General features: G+C 51.2%; 1 long non-coding RNA gene across 1 annotated transcript; it reads right to left on the bottom strand.

Annotated features, from left to right (window-relative positions):
* Nucleotides 1-1,763: 1,763 nt before the first annotated feature.
* LOC123324850 lies at nucleotides 1,764-24,503 on the bottom strand. Its single transcript, XR_006540077.1, has 5 exons — nucleotides 24,352-24,503; nucleotides 24,159-24,235; nucleotides 15,201-15,397; nucleotides 13,314-13,503; nucleotides 1,764-1,851 (listed from the first exon to the last, which is right to left on the bottom strand). It is a non-coding gene; the product is annotated as an uncharacterized LOC123324850 (long non-coding RNA).
* Nucleotides 24,504-24,740: the final 237 nt, after the last annotated feature.

Raw genomic sequence — 24,740 nt, 5'->3', positions numbered from 1 at the left:
TGCAGCCCCACGAAAAGCAGAGTTCACTGGACGCGTTAACCGGACGAGGGCTGGACACCACAGAGAGAAGACGGGTGGAGGGCGCCCGGCAGGCCCCTTCCGTTTCAAGTTCCTGGTCTGGACGCAACAGCCAGCTCTTGCCAAGGGCCCATCCCCCCCCACGCCCACCTGAAGAGTCTCCGCCAGGAACTACCTGATTTACTCTCCCCTCCACCTCATGGCCGCTCCCTGGTCCAGCCCCCTGCTCAGCTCCCTGCTGCCTCTATTCTCCTCCACACACACCCCCAATTGGTGCCCCTCACACAGCTCTCCCTGCTCCCTCCGGCCCCGGGTGCAGCCCCTCCAGGCCCGGCCCCCATCCTACCTCATCCATCAGGACTATCTCAGTGTTCCTTCCCCCAAGAAGCCTGCCCTGACCCCCCAGTTTGAGTTAGGGGCCCTCTGCTCTCCTTATACTGCTGTGTCTTCGTCAACTCTGGAAATCTCAGACCAAGGTGGCTGCTAGTGAGGCAGGCTTCCCGGTTCCAGCCAGCACCTTCACAGGTGGGGACCACAGAGAGGCTCCACAGCTCTGCAGTGATCAGTGAGAATGAGAGGGGTCCCCTGGCTCTACTCTCCCCACACGGCCCTCGATTTGGCCTAGCCTGGCCTGGGGCAACCCGGGCTCTGTCCATGTGGCCAGGCACAAGTGCGGATTGGGGTTAATGGGCTGGAGGCTCACGGTCCCCCTGGGCCTCACAGCCTTGCACAGGTGAAAGCAGGTATGGACCCCCCACCCTTGGAGACTTTCTCAGCCTTCCCTTGAGGAGGGCCCAGCCCCTGGGGCAGGGAAACTCTGGGGGGAAGGATGGCCTGAGCTCCTGGTGCTCCTGGCCATCAGGGTCCACCCTGAAATGAACAGAGTAGGGCCCATGGGAGGCCTGGGTGCAGAGTCTGGGCTGGTCATCCCTGACCTCGGAGGTCAGCAGCTTCCCTGTTTCTAGCAGAGGCTTAACAGTACTGGGCCCCACAGACCACATGGGGTTGCCCAATGGTCTCCCTGAGCTGCCTGGGTGACACAGTGGGAGGGGGAGCCTGGGCTGAGAGCCAAGTGCCTCAGGCCCTGCTGGCCCTGCCACAGCCCCGGGACATCAGGGCCTCAGGACACGAGCTTAGCGGGAGTGCTTGCCATCCCACTACAGATGGGACACTCTGGCAGAGGCCGCTCAACAGCTTGGCCAGCTGGCTGCACGGCTCCTGAGTGAGGGGCAGCCAGACACTCCTGGAATGCTGTAAGCCGGGCCTTGGCTCCCACCTCTATACCCCTGTCCTCTCAGGAGCAGCCATGGGGACCAAGAACTCTCTTCCATTCCTAACACTTGACTTTGCTCTTGTTCAAAGCTGAGGGATCACAGCTCAATGCCATGGGAAATGCGGGCCTTTGTGAGGGTGAGTGGGTCCACCCACCCTCCAGAATGAATGCGGCATGTAAGTGTTCACGGGATATCTTTGTTTTACCCTGCCCACACCTGCTGGCTGTGAGTCTCAGGGAAGGAGCAGCACCTGGGCATCCCTGACATCCTCCAGATAGACACAGCCCCCTGTCCCCACCCTACTCCCCACCTCCCCATCCCCTTCCCTCCTTCCCCCTGACCTCTTCCTCCTCCCCCCCCCCCCCTTGCCCTCCCTCCCCTCCTCCCTCCTCCCTCCTCCCCCCCCCCCCCCAGGCCCGCAGCCTCCCAGGCCCCCTACCCCCTGTTCCTCTAAGGACAGGGTCACCTGGGTCACCAGAACAGTCAATGTCTCACTGCAATTTCTGGGCTGTGTTCTTGACTCATCCTATCTCTGCTTCTTGACTCACTGCCCTGTGACCTGTTGGGAAAACAACAGTCTCAGCCCTGGATTAGCCCCTGGTCCCTGGGCTTCTTCCTGATGCTCTCCCCAGTCATCTAAACGGCCCATACTGTGTGCATCCATCATTTCTTTAAATATTTTTTGAGAAGAGCTGATTTTAAAACCGTAAGTCATGCCTGTTTTGGCCAAATGCAATGATTTCTCCCAGATTGAGAAATAAAAATAATTCTGTTGCAGGACACCTGGGTGGCTCAGTCAGTTAAGCGTCTGCCTTCGGCTCAGGTCATGATCCCAGGGTTCTGGGATTGAGCCCTGCATCGGGCTCCCTGCTCAGTGGGGAGTCTGCTTCTCCCTCTCATCTGCCTGCCGCTCATCCTGCTTGTGCTCTCTCTATAACAAATAAATAAATAAAATAATAATAATTCTGTTGCAATGAAAGCAGGGCTGAGGCAGATCTGAGCCATGGTTAGTGTGAGCCCCCCCGCACTGGGCTATAGAGAGCAGTGCACACAGATGCTGTCCCCATATGCCAGGCCTGGATTGTGGGAAGAGGAAAAAAAAGAAAGACAAGAACTGACAAGGAGAAAGGATTGGCCAGGGAGGTCCACGCAGATGGCCATGGGGCAGAGGATGGAGGAGAAAGGACAAAGGCTTCGGTGCGGGGCCCTCGGGGTGGGGGGCAACCAATCCCTGTGGAGACTGGCCTGAGCCAGGGCTGTGCCCAGATACAGGGGCACCAACAGTTGCTTTTGCTGCAGTGATGTGACCGGCAGGAAAACAGAGTGGGAAATGAACCTCAGTCAGTGCGGTCCAGGGGCCCCTACTCAAGGCCAGACCTGCAGGCTGTGCCCGCGGCACCCCCTCAGGTGCCCACGGCCACAGGGCCTCGCCACGGCCCTATCACCATAAGCGATGATGCAGAGGTGTGATAAAAGCCATCTGTCATTCACAAACTGCGACGTCGCCTTTTTTGCAAAGCCATAAGCCATCCTGGGGCTCAGCCAGGAAAGGGCCTATAAAATCCTGAGTAATGACCTCAAAGCATACTTTCCAATATAAACAATATTCTAGGCAGCTGTTTCTAGGATTTATCTGTGTGCAGTAATTTTATACCCAGAACGATTACCGGGCTCAGTGTCTGATGCCCCTCTTCAGCAGCACCCCTCCCCCCCCTTAACAGCAGTAAAGCATCTAGGACGTGTTCCACAGTTCTGGGAGCACAGGATCCTGTCCCCTGGGGGACAAGTGGCAGCGTGTGCTCATGTGCCGTGCCCTCTGCCATCGGATGCATCGGCACGCAGGGGCCCGGGGGAAATGCTGGCTGTCTTTGGGATCTCCAAGTTACCAGGGAGGAGGAGCTCAGCCTTGTCCTGACACTGTCTCTATGGTGACGCAAGAACAGCAGGTTTTGTCTGGGTTGGACGAGGGCAGGCATCCTCCCTGGCAAGGGCTGTAGGGGACCCTTCTGACCACATGCCCCGGGGCAGAGCCTGAAGTGTGCAGAGGACAGGGAGCCTCAGGAGGAGGGGCCTGCCGGAACCTGCTCGGGGCCCACCTGGGGCTTGCCTCTGAAGGTCAAGGGACTCTGAAGGCCACAAAGCTGGTGAGTGACAGAGCTTGAACTCCACCCCAGATGGACTCCTTCCCAGAGCAGCTGTCTTCCCAGAGAAGCCAAGGCTTGCCTGAGCACACTGGGGGATCAGGGAGGGTGGGGCCGTGCCTGCCTTGGACACCACTCTGTAGCCAGAGGGTGCCTCAGAATGCCCCAGGAAGTGCTTTCTCTGCCCACCTTACATGAGGGTGCCTTCTGTTTGAGGGTGAGGGGCTGCCGCCAGGCCAGCAGAAATCTCTGCATGCTTCCCTCTCTTGAGCCACGGCTAGCTCCTGGTTGAAGGAGCAGGGACGGCTCTGAGGCTCTGCGTCCTGCAAGCCCAGACCCCACCGTCTGTTCAGGCCATGTCTCTGGAAGAAGAGAGCAGTGCTGTGCTAGGGCTTTGCAGCCTGGGCTCCCAGGGACAGAGAAGCACCCGGCGGTGAAGAGAGGCCGAGATACCTGCCAGGGTGAAGACAAACACACTGTGGCTGAAATGGGCACTGCACAGAACCAATCAGCCAAATCTGTAACAGCAGAATCCGTATCGGCTCCTGTCAGACGGAGTCACTGATTTTTTTTTTTTAAAGATTTTATTTATTTATTTGAGAGAGAGCACATGAGAGGGGGGAGGGTCAGAGGGAGAAGCAGACTCCCCGCCGAGCAGGGAGCCCAATGCGGGACCCGATCCCGGGACTCCAGGATCATGACCTGAGCCGAAGGCAGCCGCTTAACCGACTGAGCCACCCAGGCGCCCCAGGAGTCGCTGATTTTAAGAATACTGGGTGTGAAGCTTTATTGTGGGCCCGCAGCACTGAGGTTACAGCGAGCCACCACCGGGCGCCGACGCTCACCCGGTGGATGGACAGGCCACAACGGCTATTGAGTGGAACAATTGTGCCTTCACTTGCCTGAAGTCTCGGTCCTTGAGGGCCTGTTGCGATTCACACTGGGCCATATTAACTATTTTAACTGGCGGTCAGGTCCCTGGGGTCCCAAGCTAGGTCAAGCATCTGTACCCACCACGGGAGGTTTTAAGGCAAAGTAACCCTAACCCTAACCCTAACCCTAACCTTGGAGACCTTAGGGCAGGCAACACTCTAGTGGTTAGGATGAGGCCTGATTTGTAGTTTACACTCACGTGGCCCCAGTCCCACACTCCTGCCCCTAAGCAGCCATTCTGTATCAGGAGCTGGACAGGGCTGGACAGCACAGCAGAGCTGCCGCTGAGCTGGGGTTCCAGCAAGGGCGGGTGGGGGCCTGCAGCACCAGGAGCCAAGCCAGAGGTGGCTCCCACTAGACCAGGCCAACTGCGCCATTATAGTCATTATGGGGAACTAAAGCATAGGTCTCTTTGGGGTGAAAATGTTCCAGAACCAACCATGGTGATGGTTGCATGCATCTATGAACACACTAAAACCACGGAACCAGTGACTTCTATGCTATGTGAATTACAACTCAAGAAAGCTGTTTGGGGGGCGCCTGGGTGGCTCAGTCGTTAAGCGTCTGCCTTCGGCTCGGGTCATGATCCCAGAGTCCTGGGATCCAGCCCCACATCGGGCTCCCCGCTCCACGGGAAGCCTGCTTCTCCCTCTCCCCCTCCCCCTGCTTGTGTTCCCTCTCTCGCTGTCTCTCTCTCTAATAAATAAATAAAATCTTTAAAAAAAAAAAAAAAAGGTGGGCACCTGGGTGGCTCAGTCGTTAGGCGTCTGCCTTCGGCTCAGGTCACGATCCCAGGGTCCTGGGATCGAGCCCCACACTGGGCTCCCTGCTCCGCGGGAAGCCTGCTTCCCCCTCTCCCACTCCCCCTGCTTGTGTTCCCTCTCTCGCTGTCTCTCTCTGTCAAATAAATAAATAAAATCTTTGGGCCCCTGGGTGGCTCAGTCGTTAAGTGTCTGCCCTCGGCTCAGGTCATGATCCCGGGGTCCTGGGATCGAGCCCCACATCGGGCTCCCTGCTCGGCGGGAAGCCTGCTTCTCCCTCTCCCGTTCCCCCTGCTTGTGTTCCCTCTCTCGCTGTCTCTCTCTCTGTCAAATAAATGAATAAAATCTTTAAAAAAAAAAAAAAAGCAAGCTGTTTGAGTGAAGGCGTGAACTGGGAAAGGGAATGAACCAGTGATCACTGCCAGGTGTCAGATCCTGGGGACTGTGGCCGGCACCAGGGCCACCTCTGGGAGGCTGAGCAGCTCACCTCACCCAGCGAGCCCCACTTGCTCTCCTGCGAAAGGGTGCTATTGACCCTTGCAGGCCCTGGGATGTTTGGAAGGTAAGCGAGATGACAGAACTTGAGTCTGTAGCACAGCCCAATACATGTTGTCTGAATGCTTCTCTATTACTGAGAGATTTCCTGAGCGAATGGGGCTTTCAGCAAAGCTCAGAGGCTCCTTCTCAGCTACAGGGAGGGGTCTGACTGGAAATGGGACCGTAGGCACAGATGTCCCTGGTGCTCCTGCGTGAGAGTTATGCCTCACCCCAGACTGGCCTTCCCACCACCCCCCGGCAGTGGAGGGCTCACTTGGAGGCCCCTCTCCCCTGCTGCTCCCTCCAAGTGGAAAATGAGATCAGCCTGACAGATGGGCTGACACTAGACAAGCCAAAGGAAGTGGGAATCTGTGGGCTCCATGAATCATGGGCGACTGGGCCAGGCAGCTGAGGGCCATGGGGCCCTGAGGTCAAGGTCATCGTGAAGATGCCTGTGGACAGGGACTCAGGCCTTGATGCTGCTTGGTGGCCAGATGCAAATGGACACAGGGTGGAAATGCTGCTCCGTCCATGCACGTGAGCCTGATATGGTCCAGGCCCTCTGAGGGAGCCCTGGCAAGAGCTCTGGTTCTCAGAGGCACCCTCCTGTCCTGCACGAAATGAGGAAAACAAGAGAGTAGATAATACTGAGCAGAAGAGACTTCTACAGGGCCAGTGGTGAAGGGAACATCCCTGTGTAACCACAGTGCAGGGGGAAGCCAGCAATCTCTGTATTCCAGGCCTGATGCTTGGCATTTGTGCAGAACTGGCTTTTGTATTAACACCTGCAGGCCAGAGCCTAGAGGCTCCTTGACACCTGCCACCCCACCTCTCCACCACGTGGGGCATCCCTCTACCTAGGTGGGGTGTTGTCCGGGGTGGCCCTGCTCCCCCCAGGTTCCTGGGATGGTGTGCACCAGTAGGTCCCACTTCAGAGGTACTGTGGTTAAATGGGGTATCCTCACTGTGTCAGAATCTAACAGCAGGACCTACATGACCTTCTACACTTTGCAGCTGTGAAAACGGAACCCCAGAGCAAGAAAGGGGCTGTCCAAGGTCACACAGGGGCCTCACACAGGGAGGGACTTAAGCTCCCACTGTCAGTGTGTTTTTATTTTTTTCTTCTCTAAATACACATTTTTATCAAAGTGTAGCTTACATTGATAAAAGCTTCATAATCTAAATACAATTGTATACTTCACACTCAGATCAAGAAATAAAAAGATCCCACAAACTTACAAATACCCACTCTCACTGACAGGACTGAAGAATCCCAATCTCTTAATTTTAGGCATTTGATTCATTGTGTGTTGGTATTACATTATACAGTTGACCTTGAATGACACAGGGGTTGGGGCACAACCCCCCCTCGCAATCAGAAATCCATGTGTAACTTCTGACTCCCCTAAAACTTAACTACTAATAGCTTACAACTGACCAGAAGCCTTCCTGATAACAGTTGATTAACATATATTCTGTATATTATATATTGTATTCCTACAATAAAGCTAGAGGAAAAAAATGTTACTAAGAAATCATAAGGAAGAGAAAATACATTTAAAGTATTGTACTGTATTTCTTGGGGGAAAAAAAAAAAAAAAACCCTCGTGTAAGTGGACCATGCAGTTTGAACCCGTGTTGTTCAAGGGTCAACTGTAGTTTTAATTTTCCTTGCTCTGATGCACAACAAATGCTGAACTTCCCAGTGACTAGGTTTTCTTACATTCTCACATATGCATTAGGCTACAATTTTCCCTCTAGTTCCAGCCTTACCTGCACCTCTGCATGCTGAGCTCTGCCTGGGAGAGCTGCAGAGGGTAGCCTGGGCCTTGGATCTGACAAGGAAGTGCACATCCCTGGGCCCCCATTCCACTGCTAGAGATTTGGGTGTCCGTTCAGTGAGACTCCTGTCAGGAAGAGACTCTCCTGGCCCGGCTCTCTCCTGGGAGCCCAGAGACTCCTCAAGCTTGCCACCATCCCAACTCCACATCCCAAAATGGAGTTCGGGACACACTCCAACTCCACTGCTTCTTGCCCCATGGGTCCAAGGAAGGGGAAACAATCTTGTTTTGAGGACTAGGGCTCCAGCCTGTCCCTGCTCCCAGATGGGTCAGAAAACGCCACTGAGGGGAGCTGCCAAGGGGCTGGCCTGCTAGATGTGTCCATCAGTCCATCCTTGGCTGTGAAACTCAGGTAACAGCCCATTGCCCTTGCCTCTCAGGGTCCAGGCTGATTAGATCCAATTCCAAGGACACCCAGTGCACCAGAGCAGGTCATGCCAACTGGTCAGGGGGGGCTGACCCTGAACCCCACTGTCTGTCCTTTAAGAAGTGACCAAAGGGTGGCCATGTCATTCATGGGCAGTGACACACCTCCAGCCCCGAACCCTGCACCTGCTCTGCACTGAGCAGCCTGAGGCCAACTAGAGGCCCCCCACACATCTGGGGCCTGCTCTGTCTTTAGAACCAAAGGCTGGTCTTAGTCTGCTGGCACTCTGGAGTGAGTTGCCTCCATGCCGGCCTCTGCCCTGAGAGTTTCTACATGTTGTAGTCATTTCTGAAAAGGTCTATGAAGTAGTAGATACTGTTATTACACCCACTGCAAAGATGGGGAAACTGAGGCACGGAGCGAGTGAGTGATGCTGGGCTCTGAACTCCTGCAGCCTGACCCCAGGCCCGTAGGAGCCGCCCTACTGCGGCCCTGACACTTGAGGCTGTGGAAGCCCAGATTCTTGTGGGGCTGCTTCTCCGGCACCTGAATCCTCCTTCCAGTCCCCCTGCCCACTTAACCCAGAGACCCCAAGAAAATGCAGCACAGCTGCCAGAGAATGGGGTTGATACCCCATTTAACCACAGTACCTCTGAAGTGGGACCTACTGGTGCACACCATCCCAGGAACCTGGGGGGAGCAGGGCCACCCCGGACAACACCCCACCTAGGTAGAGGGATGCCCCACGTGGTGGAGAGGTGGGGTGGCAGGTGTCAAGGAGCCTCTAGGCTCTGGCCTGCAGGTGTTAATACAAAAGCCAGTTCTGCACAAATGCCAATCAGGTTTCGATTACAATCCTCGCCAGGAGACCTGGGCATTGGAGTGTAACGGAGCCTGACAACTACCTCCCCATTATAGAATCTCCATCTCCATTTGTGATTTCTGGCAAATGACAGGCTGGCACAGGCAGGGCCCAAGACGTGCCAGGCTGGTGACACAAACACTGATCAATCAGGGTGGACACACCTGTCCACAGCAGGGACCTGTCCATGGCACCTGTCAGCATGGCCCTGCGTGGGCCACTGGCTGTGCCTGGAACTTCCTCCCAGACCCTGGGCCTGCACTGAGGCTGCTCCCTTCCACAGAGGGACGGGGTCCTCTCTGAAGACAGGAGAGCAACGGAGGGAGTCTGGGGAAGAGTGCCGTCCTTCCAGAGGGTGGCTGCACAGGGGAAGGAGCAGCATGGAGGGTGGGGAGCCCGTGGCCCAGCCTGGGGAACACTCCAAGAGCCCCAGCTGCAGCCCAGAGGCCACAGGACTACACGGGAGCTAGGCCCTTGGAAGGCTCACTTCCCTTCGTGCTCGGCCCTCGGAGTCTGCCTGGCATGGGCTGGCTCATGAGGGTCCAAAGGTCACTAGGCTCTGAGTTTTAGCTAATTCTGGGGCTGCTCTCCTAAGGGAAGGCCCAGCCATAAGGCAGTAAGGTCTGCTTCCTAAACGTGCCCTAACCCTCCTCCACCCCCCTCCCTGTGCATGCCTTATGTCATCCAAAGTCTGCCTGCTTTCCTGAACCTCCCTGACTCCCAGATTTTTCTGCGCATTTGTTTCAACTGGAATATTTTTGCTATACTCGTCTACAAACTTGTCTCTGTGAACATCACACCATGGACACATTCCACTGTTGTCAAATATTCTTCACAAACATGACTCTTAGTGACAAAATGATATTCACCAGGATCGTGTCAGGATCCATATCCTTGCTGGTAGGGCACTCACCTGGTTTCCAGTGTTTCACTATAATGCATTAAACCTCTCATTGCACACAGCTTGGGCGGGGACTCCAGTTACCATCCTAGGATAGATTCCTGAGGTAGGAATGCTAGGCCAAAGAGCATGTCCGTTTACTTCAAGGCTGTATGCATGTGTGTGTGAACGCATGTGACAATCTCAAACTTATGCAGAAGTTGCAAGTGCAGCGCAAGTTTTTTTTCTGACTGCTCTAAAAATAAATTGCTGCCTGGGAGGCTCCATCACTCCCCAGTTTTCCCACAAACCTGGACACTGTGCTGCATCAGGACAGCACATCAAAATCAAACCAGGAAATGGGCACTGATGCTTCGCTAACTGTTATACTGCATTAACCTAATCCTCGGCTCCACCCACGTTTTGCCGCTGGTCCAGTGTTGCCATTGGAGCAAAAGGGTCCAGTTTGGACCGCGTGCCAGCTTCTTCGCCCTTCCTCCTTAGTCAGGAGGAGCTTAGTCTCATCTTGATTCTCATGATCTTGGTGCATTTGAAGATTACAGGTCAGCTCTTTTGGAGCATCTGTCCATCTGGGTTTATCGGATGTCTCTTCAGGATTAGATGCATCTCTGACAGGAAGGCTGCACAAGGGACTGTCCGCACCACACATCAGGTGGCAATCTGTTCTATTACCATCAGTGTTCCTTTTCATCACTTGATTACACTGGTGGGCATCAGGACTCTCCACTGATTTCCTACTGAAATGTTCCATTTCTCAGGGAACTTTGAACTTGTGTAGTTCTTTACATCAGCTTAACGTGTGGTTTCTATTACATTCATTTTGTCCCTAATTTTACTTGTTTTGATACTGCAATTGTCCTGGAATTAGCAGATGGGACCCTTCACATGAGATTCTGTGGTATCTGACATGTTCCCATCACTCTGAGAGCAATTCCTCACTGACTTGCACAGTCTGATAGTCCCTGCTTATCTTTCTCTGATCCAGCACTGAAATGAGCTGTCGGTCCCAAAAGTCCTTGTTTCTTTCAGTGAAAATGGTATTCAGGCCAATCCCTCGGGGTGCCCCCACACTGCCTCGACCACTGCAGCTGTGAGCGATGACCCGCCACACTGGCCACACTCCCTTTGGACGCCCCCTCGTCCTGCCCTGACCCCTGAGCTCAGCCCCCAAAGAGAGTGGCCCTCAATTCTTTAGGAAGGGACCGAACAAGAAAGGGAAGCAGAATAAGAGGGACCATCTCAGTGTCTTTTGTTAAGGATGAAGAAAACTTGTATTATTCCATCACCACCAGAAGAACTTGGAAATGCCTCATTTACCAACAGTACATATAATCCTCTTAAAATCAGTAACAATTTCTGATCTAAACCTGCTTTATTTGATCAATAATGATGCTAAGCATTTTTCCATGTTTACTATTATCATTCCTGTGTTTTTCATGTCTTTTGTCCGTTTTTCATTCGATACAATCATTTCTAAGAAATTCTTACATATGAGGGGAGTATATCTATAAATTTTTATAACTACCCCCCACTTTTTCATCTTTATTTTTGTTGTTGCCAATTCTATTTTTTGTGTGCTCTCTCACATATTTTCCAAAAAAATGTCATTTTTACCTTAGAGGTGATAAGCATTCTTCTGTTTGGTCTTCTTGCTCTTTTGTGGTTTTATTTTGAAATCAAATCTGTCTAGAATTTATCATATTCTAAGGGCATATAAGAAGATCTAATTTTAATGTATGTAGTTTATTTCTTGGTCCCGTATCACTGATTGAATACTTTCTTGACTACTGATACTATTAGCATTTAGTAGATTACTACATGAATTCGGATTCTTTTCAGAGCAATCTGTGCTTTTCCACTGATATAAATGGTAGCTCTTGCACCACATTTTGAGTGATTGTAGCTTTGTACTATGGTTTAAGATCTGATAAAGAATCTCTGTCCTAGATAGTCTTCTCTTAAGATGCTTGTGGTTCTTCGTGTTCACTTATTCTTCCAGATAAGCTTTGACTCACATTAGCAGGTTTAGAAGATCTAGGTATAATTTTGTTTCAACTTATACGAAATCTTTAAAACCCAGAAGAATGAATCCACCTGCTAGTCCATCTTTGCCTTCAGGTGATGTGTGTTTCTCCTTCACTCAGACTGTTTTAATAACCTCAGTGAGACTGTCAGCATTTTCCACATTAAGCCTCTGCCTTTCCAAATAATTCCTGAGTTGTCACTACTGAGGAATTTTGTCCCTATCACATTTTCCAAATTACTACTGACTTTCTATAGGACATGTGTTCATTTTACACATTTTGTTGCCATTGTTCTTACCACATATTTCCCCCTTACTTCCTACCTCCTGCCCACACCTGGCTCTATGCCCCAGACACCTTTGCTCAGGTCTGCTGGTGCCAGCCACGTGGCAGGAGAGGTCCTGACAGGAAGGGCCCACCATGGTGGCCGCAGGGGAGAGTTCCCCAGAAGCTGTCCAGGCAGCCCTGCCCTCTGAGGTCCCCGGAGCGGGCAGGGATCCTCTTCCGCCATACCCACACCCACCCACAGTCCCTCTGCTCTTTGCTCACTGGAAATACTCCTGTGGTCTGTGACAACTCACCCACGTTCCAGCTTCCTGTACCTTGGGCAATTACTTCATTTCTTCTTTAGGTATTTCTTAACCTTCCAGTGTCCCAGCGAGAAGCAAAGGCAGGGAACAGCACCGAACACCATCCTAGCCTGCCATCTCTTGGGGGGGGGGGAGCGCCCTAGAAACAACTCGCTAAAGTAGCAAATAAGCATAAATGAAGGCCTAGCACAAATGCTTCCCCTCCTTCCATGAAGATCATACTCAGTGGCAGTCGGAGCGATGCTGAATGACTACCATCCCTCACTCATCCCTCAGGACCACCAAGCCTGGGCTCCCATGGTCAGCCTGTGGCCGTGGTATCATGCACCCCTCCCTGCACAGGGGCAGCCCATGCAGAGGCCTGGGCTCCAAGGTCCCAGGGCCCTTTGGGAGCTGTCTTTCCTCTGACCTGCAACTGGGAGGCTTCCCAAAAATCCACCTCTTGGTCAAGTGGATCTGGTCTCCAGCAGTTGTTTCCTGAAGGTCTGGATTAGAGAATGGAGGAACCCTTGGTGAAATCTGCATTGTGTCTTTTTCTCCAAGGACACCTCCAAAGACATTTTAAAAATACATGTGGAAAAAATTCAGGTTTTCAGAAATAGTAAACATTACAAAATAAACTGCACATTTCCTCTTTTCTGTATAAAACAGAAAATGTGGTTATTTTTAGCTCCTGCAGCTCCACTGGGAATGAATGGGGTGCCAGTGCATACACAGAGAGGTCCTTTTTTTATTAGCTGCTCCAGCCTTGCAAAGATGAGAGCCTTTGGAAAGGACGCATGTAAGCAAAGCACCGTTCTCACTGATGTCAGTGCCGGTCCAAGAGTGAACGCACCAGCAACAATGAATGGACACATGATCCGGCAACCCCTTTTCTTCTTAAGGTGGATGAACCCAGCTAAGGTCTTGTAGCTCCTAGACTCAGTTTCCCCATGTGTAAAATCAGGATAGTGAAACTAAGACCCTAGGTTTATAATGAGGATTTAATAAGAAAATGTGCCCAAAGTGCTTGGCACACTCAATAAATGGTAATTTTTACTGTGATTGTTACCATCAGTGTTTACCTTTAGATTTTGGTGTCTATGTGATAAATCACCTCTGCAGGAACCAGCAGTTTGGAGACTCACTCTTCCTTGGGGGAACTGACCGCACATCTCCTTCCCCTTGCCCACAGGAGGTCCAGGAAGAAGGGTGGCTTTGAGGATTTCACAAAGTAAATATCAAGGAGTTTGAAAGAGCTCCTGATGACCAAAGCTGGAATGATCTGAGGAAAAATTAATGGTTTTGAATATGTCCTGAATTAATAATGACAGTGTTAGATAATCACCCATAGGCCAAAACATCTAGGAGTCCATATTGATATAAATCTAGGAGTCCATACTGATATAAATAAGTATCCAAATACATACATAAATGTGGAAGAAGGAACAGTGTTTTCCTACAGAAAAGCTCTTATTAATAAACGTAGAAGGGATGAAGGAAGTAAAATGCCACCACTATGCAAACCACACCATAATAATTGTTTCCAGCCACTGGGCAAAAATCTGAGGAGAAACAGGGCATTGGCACAGCCTGGCAGCATCTCCCCCAAGATATGGACGAATGCCCTGGGTGGGTGGTGTTAAGAAGCAGTTGCTCTGCACATATTTTTAGACCGGAACTTCTCAAAAGCACTCTCCCTGCACCCCTTCCTCCACCTAGTTTTTTCTTGATAAGAGTCTGGTTTACTGCTAACTTCAGGATGATTCTGATGTACAACACACCAAATCCTTGAAACAAAGGATTTCAAGAACTGAAGCCTTGCAATGAGGCTGAACGGAAACATGTAAAGGGCAGCACCTGCAACCGCACATTTCAGCATCTTACCCACCGCTGACCCCGGGTCCCCAGGAAGGGCTCAGGGCGATGGCCCCTTTCTCATGACAAGTGAAATCATGATGGACTGGAGAACGGACAGGCTAAACCTGCACAGTAAAGACTGAGCCCGGTGCCCATATCCACCCAGTTTCCCCAGGGAAGCTGGGAGAAGAGGGACACGAGAGACAGCCTCCACGGGATCCACACATACAGAGAGGGGGACAAAGGAGAGAAGCAATTTAAGAAATTCCATGAATATAAACCCCCTTAGGTATTTTCTGGAAACACCATAACAAGGACTAGAGATGCTTTTCTCTTATTTTTAGATGAGGGTTGATGTTTCTCTGCAAGACAAGGGGTCCCAGATCCACGCAGGTGAGAGCCTTTTGAGGTCTTTTGGTGCAGACAGGATGCTCATTTGCATCCTTTCCAGTCTCCCCTGTCAACAGTGGATATTATAATGTTTTATCTCTACCCCTCTGGTAAGAGAAAAGGAATCTTGTTTCAATTTGCATTTATTTGATGGCTTGTGCAGGGGAACCTTCTCTCTCAGGTCAAGTGGTCATTTACGTTCCCTCATGTGTGAGGCACTGTCCAAGTCTTTCTATGTCATTGTCAGAGTTTTCTCTCTCAAAGCTCTTTACTCATTAAGGATCCTAAATTTTTTTTAAAGATTTTATTTATTTGAGACAACGAGAGAGAAAGAGCAAGCACGAGTGGGGGAGGAGCAGGCTCCCCACTGAGCAGGGAGCCCGATGTGGGGCTCCATCCCAGGACCCTGAGATCATGACCTGAGTCGAAGGCAGCCACTTAACTGACTGAGCCACCCAGGTGCCCCAAGGGTCCTAAATTTTTTGTGTAAATATTGAATATATGGACCCATGATGTCATTGCTCTGTTCTTTGCCTACTGCTTGTGCAGTATTTTAACTAGATATATGAATCCTTCCTATTTTCTCCTTGGGGTCCTGTTCTGAGGTAGAAGGCCACATTCAGGGACACATGAACACAGGTGTTTTGAGAACCCAGCCTATGGACTGAAGGACACAAATGAGCAAAAGCAGACATGGTAGAAGGGAAGACTCGCAGGCTCACCGGAGCAGGGCTGAGGCAGGAATGAGAATGCTGTGGGCATTGATCACTCACTCTTCCAGTTCCCACTTCCTGCCGAAGCTGTTCTGGGACTGAGGATTCAGCGGGAGGGAAGCAAGACAGATAGGACTTGCTCTGGCGGGATTCAGTCTGGTGTAGGGAGGAAAAGCATTCAACCCTCTTGAGGTCTCCGGCTTGGCCTGAGAATTAGCGGGAGAAAAATGCAAAAGTTTATTTAATATAAGTTTTCCATAACATGGGAGCCCTCATAAGGAGAATGAGGACCCAGAGAAATGGCAAAACCGAGATGCTTCATGCTAGTGTGAACAAAGAGGAAACTGTGGAAAAGTATCCAAAATGCCTGGATGGGAGTTATTGTAACAAGGTCTCAGAACTCTCTTGGCCTGGACTCCTATCCCCTTGGCAAGGCCACTTCCTTTCTCCTGGGGCAGGGATGGTACCTTTCCCCGGGTCTGTCTCTTGTTCTCAGGAAGAAAAGGGGAGATAAGGATGTTCTTCTTGTACCTGCTGTTTTCCAAGTGTCTTTCACTCAAATAACCTTATGCCAAAGTGGGCAGATGGGGTGGGTGGGGCAGATGGAGAAGATGGGGTGGGTGGGGCAGGTGGGGAGGACGGAGAAAATGGAACGGGTGGGACAGGTGGAGGGGCATTCCTGCAGGCAGCAGTCATTTCATCTTTGTCACCATGTTCTACTTGTCTATTAACAGTACCTGGGGAAAGTCTGAACTTGTGTGGCATCTAAAGGAGAAAAGACACTCCCCCACCATCCCTGCCCAGGGTGCCGAAGGCCAACACCAAAGCAAACATGGCTCGGGGTATAGGGGTGATGGTGGGTGGTTGTTGAGGTGCTCACCCCACTAGGACTTGAGGTCAGGGGATTCCACTGAGAGCCTCACTTACTCTAGGAGACAAGCACTTGTGGCCCCCTGAATGCCATGTTGTCTTTGGATCTAATTGCAGTAGATGCTGTCCGTGTTCTACCTGCATTTCCAGCTGACCATCTACCATTTTTATGCACCTTAGCTCCAGGTCTTTCACCCCCAACATCCAGCTTCTGAATATTTGACAGAGGGTTGCCCTCTGGCCACAAGAACCCCCTTCCCCTAAGCTCCTGGAGGGATGGAATTGTCTGGGGATTACAGACAATTAAGTTAACTGCCTTAACTAGTCATTGACAGGAAGGGGTAGGAACCTGAACGCCCTTGCCGCTAGACACAGGGATACCTGTGAGCTGTGACCTGCAGTCTCCAGAGTTCCTCCATGAGATGGAGCCCAAGTCACTCCCCCCACCAACCTCCCCCTCCCATCCCATGTCTCCCAGGGAACACACCCTTTATATCGCTTTCAAAAATTCCTCATATCAGAATCTGCTACTGAAACCCCAGACTGAGACACCCACCCACATTCACTTGCCAGTAACCGAATTCTCTTCACCAAAAGCTACCAGAGTGAGCAGACAGTGGTGATGGAAAATTCGAGACAGCTTAGGTGAACAAAGCTGTCACTCCATGAATCCATAAGACAATGCTCAAAAACACCCTGTGGACCAAGGAAAGGGATCCAGTTACAAAAACAGAAAAAGGAGGTTGCAAAACAAAGTGTATGGTGTGATTCCATTTTTCCAGGGGGGAGAAAGCATTTGTATAAGACTGTGTGGTAAAGAACTTAACCTTGCCCAAAGAGAGGCTTGGCCTTGCCCTCAGCTCCTGAGGGGGGATGGCTAAGCCCTACAATGCCTTTGTTTGCCTGGGGCCCCTGGGCCCCACGAGAAAGTCTGTGACTTGGGGTGGGGGTTTCGAGGCACCCTCCAGAGGGTCTAGAGACAGATCAGGCACAAGAGCAGCAGATGATGGAGCCCCAGGAAAGACTGTAGATGCTGAGCTCCGGTGAGGACAAGGGGATGCCAGGAAGGAGAGCTGTCCTCAGACAGCTGGGAGCTCCGAGTCTGGACTCTGCCCTGTGTGCCTTCTCCTTGGGTTATTTTAACCTGTATCCCTTTGCTGTAGTAAACCAGAGCCATGAGTACGTCAGCTCTCAGTGAGCCTGAGTGGCCTACTGGGGACCCTGCACTTGCAGCTGCGCACACGGACTGTTCCCTCCAACCCTGCAATAATGTTAACTCCATGTACTTGCCTGCGTTTGTGAGACTGGACAACCATCCGGAAACATGCTGACAGTAAATACCTCTGGGGCGCAGCACCACGTCCATGTGTGTTCTCGTCTATTTGCATATGTGTGTACGTAAGCACCTGCAACAGTCCCACCTCTGCTCTACCACTCACGTGGTTGCAGGCTCGGCGAAAAGCAGTAGACCACTTTCCACTGTGAGCTGGGCTGGGACACCTCGGTTTGCTCCTAAAATTGTTTATGCTGCTTGTTCACATTCTCCCTATTGCATAGCTTGTTTGAGATTATGTAAACCAACTACCTGTTAATGTAAAATGAAAGAAAGTTATTTCTATGAAGACCAAGATAAATGATTTGGAGACTCAAGATAAAGGCAAGTTGAAGTTGCTTTAAAATCGATTTTGAATTAGGTACAGGCAAGATAACTCTTAAACAGAAAATAATTTTTGAATATTTGGAAGAATTCTGGTCTTAGATTTCTTTACAAATACACTTGATTTCTCAGTTCACTTCAGAAAAATACTGAAACTGCACATCTTAGGAGGACAAATTAAGGATATAGCTTATACTAAAAACAGAGACTAAAAACCCAGTCCTCAGACCGGTGCTTACTCGGAGTCTTCGGGCCCATACTGAAACAACCAGAGTGGCGACTGGAGCTAGAACTGGCCATCTGGGGATGGCGGCCAGCGATGCGGTGGCCTCTGGGCAGGGTACTGACCAGCAAGGGATCAGGGGACTTTCTGGAGCAATGAAACTGTTATGCACCCTGACCGATGCTCTACATTTGTCAAAACTTACCAACATGAGGTGTTAAAACCTGAAGGTTTCACTGTATGAAAAGTGTATCTCAATAAACTTGTTTATTGTTATTGTTTATTGTTAGAAATTAAGGCACAGCTACAAATTTTAACTTAAAAATATATGTAAAGTATGCTTCCTTATTTTTTTATTACCTATTTTCACCAGCTTTTATAAATAACTGACAGATCCTGCTGGCTTCAGAAAGTATTCCTTCTGTTACTTTCACAATGAAGAAATAAATGTATTTTAATGATTTATTTATTTTAGAGACATATACAGAAAGAGAAAGAGTGTGCACAAGCGCAGGGGGGAGGGGCAGAGGGAGGGGGAGAGAGAAAATCTCAAGCCGACTCCGTGCTAAGCATGGAGCCCAATGAGGGGCCTGGCCCCACGACCCCGAGTTCATGACCTGAACCGAAATCAAGAGTTGGACACTGAACCAACTGAGCCACCCAGGTGCCCCAGGAATAAATGTATTTTAAATAAAATAAAATAAAATTTAGTAATTTTCATCAGTATCAGGGGTGGAGGCAGGATCCTAACCAGCCACCTTAGAGTAAGAACTTTCCCAGTTAGAAATTTGACTGAAGTTGAGGGCACATAAGGGTCCTGGAGAGCTGCCTAAGATACAGAAAATGTCCCACCTTTTAGAATTCTAACATGGTAGAGAAAACCCTCCTTTCATCATGGGTGACCGGTGCCCAGGACCCAGGAGGGGAGCCTCCCTGGCCCCAGCTCTCTAACAGGACACCCAGGGCCATGACATAACTCCTGGAAGGCCACCCGGGTGGGCCTCCTTGCTGGGCAGGGGGTCACCACTGTTAGCAGCGGTGACGATATGAATACAAATGAGAAGATGTTATTAAACACTGTTTATCTGAAGAGACATTTTCACCCTTGCACCTGCTCCAATCAGACGTGTGGCCTCTGACTGCAGACGGTCTGCAGTGATGATCACAGAAGCAAATGGGTGCCGTGAGGCCCCCTCCCTCCCCTCTGCATCTGCCTCAGACTTCCCTTCTCATCCTTCCCTCAGAAATGAGCTGCAGAGACCCAATACCAGGCTGACAATGATTGCAGCTTTCTCTTAAGGAGGACTGCAGGGAAGGACCCAGGGCAGGCTTAACGCGGCCAAAGGCACTTCCAAGTTCACATGCATGGTATTGACTTCTGGAGGGAGTCCTGTGCACAGGAGAGAGTCAGTGCTTTCTCTGAAAGCCCAGGCGTGATACAGGGGGTGAAGGCCGTTTGCAAGTGAGGCAATGAGGCCAGGGGCAGATGGCTGCAGCCCTGGAGGCTGGGGTGGCCCTCCTGGGTCTGGGATCCTGGTGCATCTGTGGCAGGGACACTGCTCTGCCCTTGGGCCCTCAGAAGCCCAGGCTGACCCACACTTACAGGGAGCAGAGGATGGAGCCCAGGCTAGTGTTCTGGGTAGCTGAAGGCAATGCTCTCCCAGGGCTCACTTCCCATCCTCCATCTCCCAGAGAGGAGGCTTCTAGCCACGGTGAGACTCTGCCCACCCTGGAGTTTAGACTCTACTGGGGGTCCTGCGAGATCTGAGGGGACTGGCTCACTCTTTTCAGGAGTGGAGACAAGAAGACCCTGCAAGTAGGCTCCCCAGGGGAGAGAGACTGAGTTCCTGACCTTGGCCTGAGAGCCCAGCCCTGCCTGCGGGGCTGATTCTGGCCTCACCCCAGGACCCAGGAGGTGCCTGAAGGGAATGCAGTGACGTTTTCACCAAATCCCAGTGAAGAGAGACACTTCACTAATTGATGGGATAAAGGAACAAATTGCTGAGAGGTGCTGGGTGCAGGCCCCTGTCCTTTGGGGTGGAGGTCACTTGTGCTGGTGTAAGACCCTCCCCACCAATGTCAGGGCTCAGCAGAGACTCAGCATAGACCCAGCACAGCTGTGCCTGCTCTTGGCCATCTGCTGATACCGGGCTCGGCTCTGAGGCCTACGGTCCTGTCCCTCTGCAGCTGCTCTGGGCTGGGCTCACACTGCGTTAATCCATACACTTCCAGGATCCCAGGGTCAGGAACCAGGGAAACAAGGTCAGTGTGTCGAGATGTCTGGAGACAGCAGACTGGTGGTGCCCTAAGAGGGACCCCCTTTGCAGATTCAGGTCGGGAGGGCACCAGCAAGTTCCCGCCACTTGTGCGCGTGGGGTGGGGGTAAAACACAGGCACCCAGACTACCTACCAAACCTTTTTTCAAGCTAACACCTTACGGGAGGTGACTCGGCACAAGCCCCCACATACTGCCACACAGGGACCCCGTGCCCACGGGCCAGCCTGGGAGAGAGCAGCTACAGGGTGCTCTCCCTCCCTCCCAGGCAGCTGGGGCCTCTTGTCAGGAGACACCACTCGGCAGAGGCCACTCTCTCATTACAGCATTTGCAGGAACACACTCCTTCCAAGGGAGGAGGTCATGCACAGTGGACACGGGGCGACGGAAGCTACTACATCGGACCAGGTCTCTTTTCAGTGTTGGCATCGCCAGGATTACAGCCTTTTCAGAGGGGCTTCTGTCTAGTTTTCAAATTACTGGTGATCACTTCGTATTAAAGGTAATCTTCCGATCTGAAGAGAAGACTTGGAATACATATGCAAGATTCAGGCAGGACTTTGAGTACGCGCCCTGTGAGTCTGCGTGGCTGAGGTTTGCAGGGGCTTGTGGCCTGACTCTGGCCGTGTCCAGACAAGCCTGACTGCTGTGGGCAGCACTTAGATTGGTACCAAAGAAGTCAGCCTCTCCAGAGGGAGGAGGAATGTGTGTAGGGCTGTGGTTTTGTCTTAGCATTCCTGAGTCTAGACATGGGATAAGACCTTGGGATGATTCTCAGGGTCTGGAAGGAAAGCCAAGGGCATGCAGTGTGAGCACAGCATGTGCAGGGATGTGGGCAGCAGGGACTGTGACTGTCTGTATAGCAATGCACCTGTGCCTCCGTAGACCCTCTCAGCATCACCTCTGAGGAGGCCAGATGGCCACAGCCGTGCACAGTTCCTGAATCCTCACACAGTGGAGGCCTTTTAGACTGAAAGAAATTGCAGAAACTCATTTTCAGCTTGGTGGCCTCGTGTCCCACTGTGGGCAACCCTGTGCCCAGGGGACCACTGGGCGGGACCACTGGCCTACGTCCTGTGCATGGTCCAGTTTCCTTTCCCAGACACTGCAGGGTCCCCATCCTCTGCAAGAGAAACCCCCAAATCAGAGTGCAGGGGAAATAGCAGGGAGAGGGGTTCTGCTGTCTACCCACAGAGAGTGGCATGAATCAACGTGCAGCGTTACATAGGATTTACACAACCCTGAGTGTCAAAAGGCCCCATGATGATTCTTTCTTCACCAAGATGCCCTGACCTAGGCTACAAGAGGTCACCTGATTTCTTTCCAAAACATCCTAAGTGAACACTACAGCATTTCTCCATGTATTTGAATGTCAAGGTATCCCCACCACACCCCATATCTGCGATTTGTGCTGAGCTCTGCTTAGAAAATTTTCTCCTTGGGGCGCCTGTGTGGCTCAGTTGGTTAAGCATTTCACTCTTGATTTCAGCTCAGGTCATGATCTCAGGATTGTGAGATAGAGCCCCGCTTTGGGCTCTGCGCTGGGATGGAGCCTGCTTAAAATTCTCTCCCCCTCCCTCTCTCTCTGCCCCTCCTTCCCCGACCCTCCCTCTCTTAAAAAAAAAAAAAAAAATCCTCCTTAAGCTCATGAAGGGACCTAGGGCTCCCTGGGAATCACATGGGATGTCCTCCTTAAAGACTGCATTGTACGTGTCAGTAGCTCATTTCCTTCTCCTGCTGAGTAACAGCCGACTGTATGGATAGAACACAGTTTAGCCATTCTCTACATGGGCATGGGGGCTGTTTTCAAGTTTGGTTATTATGAACAAAGTTGTTGTAAACATTTTTGTACAAGTCTTTTTCAGACATGGGTCTATTGAAATGTCATTTCTCATGGGTAAATACCTAAGAGTCGAATTACTGGCTCACAGAGTAGGTATGTACTTAATTCTGTAAGAAATTGCCAGAACTTTTCCCAGAGTGGCTCTACCATTTTACACACCACATCCCTATCTGCTGGGTGTCTAGTGGCATCTTATTAGAGTGAGCCTAACTTACATTGCAGTGAAGTCCAATTTATCAGTAAGACAAACAAGTTGGAAGCTTAAGATGCTACACACAGACTCACCATACGATGTGGCGGCTTCCCCCACAAATAATTTACCCGAGAGAAAAGAGCACATACGTCCACACAGAAGCCTGAACAGAAGTGTTCACAACAGCCCAAACCTGAAACACCCATATGCTCATCAGCAGGATGGCTAGAAAACTTGGGATGACAGCACTCAGCAATACGAAGGGACCGGCTGATAGCAAAGACGTGCTGAGTGAATAAACCACTAACCAGTACATGCTATATGATTCCACACATATGAAATTATAGAAAGTGAGGCCAGATGCTTGGTTCTGGGACCTGTTCTGAAATCATAAGCTGTACTACAGTTGTGTTATTAACCTAGCCCCACGTTCTCTTCTTTTGTGTTTTCTTAAGCCCTGTGCATGACTCATCATTAACTTTGCGCTTGTCACTCTACCCCGTCTGCACAAAGATTATAAGAATCTGATGAAAAACAGATGATAACATTTTTCTTAAAACTATCTGATGTATACCAGGTCCCAGATGGCGCTTCACTGTCCGGGAGAGGGTGTACCTTCAGTGGTTTTAAAACTGCCCCCTCGTTTCAAGAAGCCCATAAACTTCCCTTCACATACTCACATTCCCAACCACTCATATGTAAACTGCCCCTAGATTCAACAAAGCAAGGCAGCTTTGGGAATGACCCCCTGCCCTTCCGAAAATAAAGCTTGCTGTGCTTCAAAGCCACTGTCTCAGTCACTGGCTTACTGTGCATCCGGTGCACGAACAACAGGACAAATCTCCACAGGTGCCTGGGACTGGGGTGTGAGGGACTGGTTGTGAAGGAGCCCACGGCAACATCTCTGGTGAGGGAGAGGTTCCAGATCTCTACCGTGGTCATGGTTACATGGGTGCTCACATGTGCCGAAGTTCGTCAAAACGTACACCCAAAGGGTTGCATTTTATTTTATGTAAGTTACACCTCAATAGAGCTGATCTTTAAAAAGATGCAAATACTGTTTCTGGCTCAACACATCTTCAGTAAGTAATCCCCCTCTTCTACAGCAGCACCACCAACCGAGTCACACCTTTGCCTTGTGTCTACAGTCTCGGAGACTGTCTCGACAACATAAACACCCTCTTCATTCTCCATAGTTGCCTGCTTTGCCACTTCCCTGTACTGAACACGGCAGAAACTTCAGAAAACCATATGTGTTCACTCATTCACTCAGCCGGCCAGGCAACAAGTGTTTATTGGGTCTGTTAGCTCCAGGCACTGTGTTAAGAGAGGCTGGAAGTGTAAATAAGACACAATGTCCACGCTGTATCTTAAAAGAGGCAGGGAGACACAAAGTGCAATCAGTACAGAATGGCATCAGCAACTGGCTGTGCAAGTCTAAGTCCTCGGGCACAGTATGCCCACAAAGGAGGGATCCATGTCCTCTCCAGGGTCAGGAAAGGGTACAAAGAGGTGCCGTGTGAGGTAGGTCTCAAAGTGCTGATGGAGGAACGAGGGAGCACATGGAAGGGCATCAGAGAGATGAGGAAAACGGATGAAGGAATATGGCGATGGCACGGTGAGCAGACCTGGAACATGGGGAGACCAGTCACGGAGGGCGAGCTGGAGCTGAAGGTCCTGGCCCCGGGCAGCGCACACCCCCCTTGTACACCCGTACGTGGGACATTGTCCGCAGGTGTGGCCTCTGACACCTCATTTCTCTTACATGGGAATGTAAAAGTACAGTTTCATTTATTTAAAACCAGTCACATACTTGAACATGTTCATCTGCCACGACCTGCCAACTCCAATTACTCCTTCAGAGACAATAACGCAGAAGGAAAGCGATAACGAACTCCAGATTTACCTGTGACACCCGACCCGGGGCGGGGGGCAGAACCGCCAAGGGGTCACACACGATCTGTAAAGGTCCATGGCTTAATCCTGCAGGGGTACAATTATACAAAGGTGAAGAAAAGATTATTTACAACCCTAATCTAAACTCGCGATTAGAAACACCAGAAACTATACTGTGTTCTTCATTGCCACCGAGGACATACTTTCCTCAACCAAGCTGCTTCTAAGGAATAGTCACTAAAATCGAATTCCAGCACAGCACACGCGACACCTGTACGGGAAAGGCCCACAAAGGAACGCGAGCGAGAACGCCGCTCACCCCTTCTCTGAACACACAGACGGTCGTCCACAGCAGGCAGGGCGCTCACACTTGCCGCCTCCGGACGCGAGGGGCTCAGCCCGCCCCCACCGCCACGACCCCCGTCCGTTCCCGTCTGGGGAAAGATCGTCAGCCGGTCTCCGGCGCTGGCAGCGCGGGAGGGGCAGGCTCCGGCGACCACCGCCGGGCAGCCGGGCGCTCCCCAGGACGCCGGAGGGGGCGGGCACCGCGGCGCGCGGAGGGAGTCGTGGCTGGGAGCAGAGCTGCCACGTT

Source organism: Neomonachus schauinslandi, chromosome 5, assembly GCF_002201575.2.
Source record: "Neomonachus schauinslandi chromosome 5, ASM220157v2, whole genome shotgun sequence".
Lineage (NCBI taxonomy): Eukaryota > Metazoa > Chordata > Mammalia > Carnivora > Phocidae > Neomonachus > Neomonachus schauinslandi.
The sequence above is the reverse complement of the archived record's forward strand: the minus strand, read 5'-3'. Positions and strand labels throughout refer to the sequence as shown.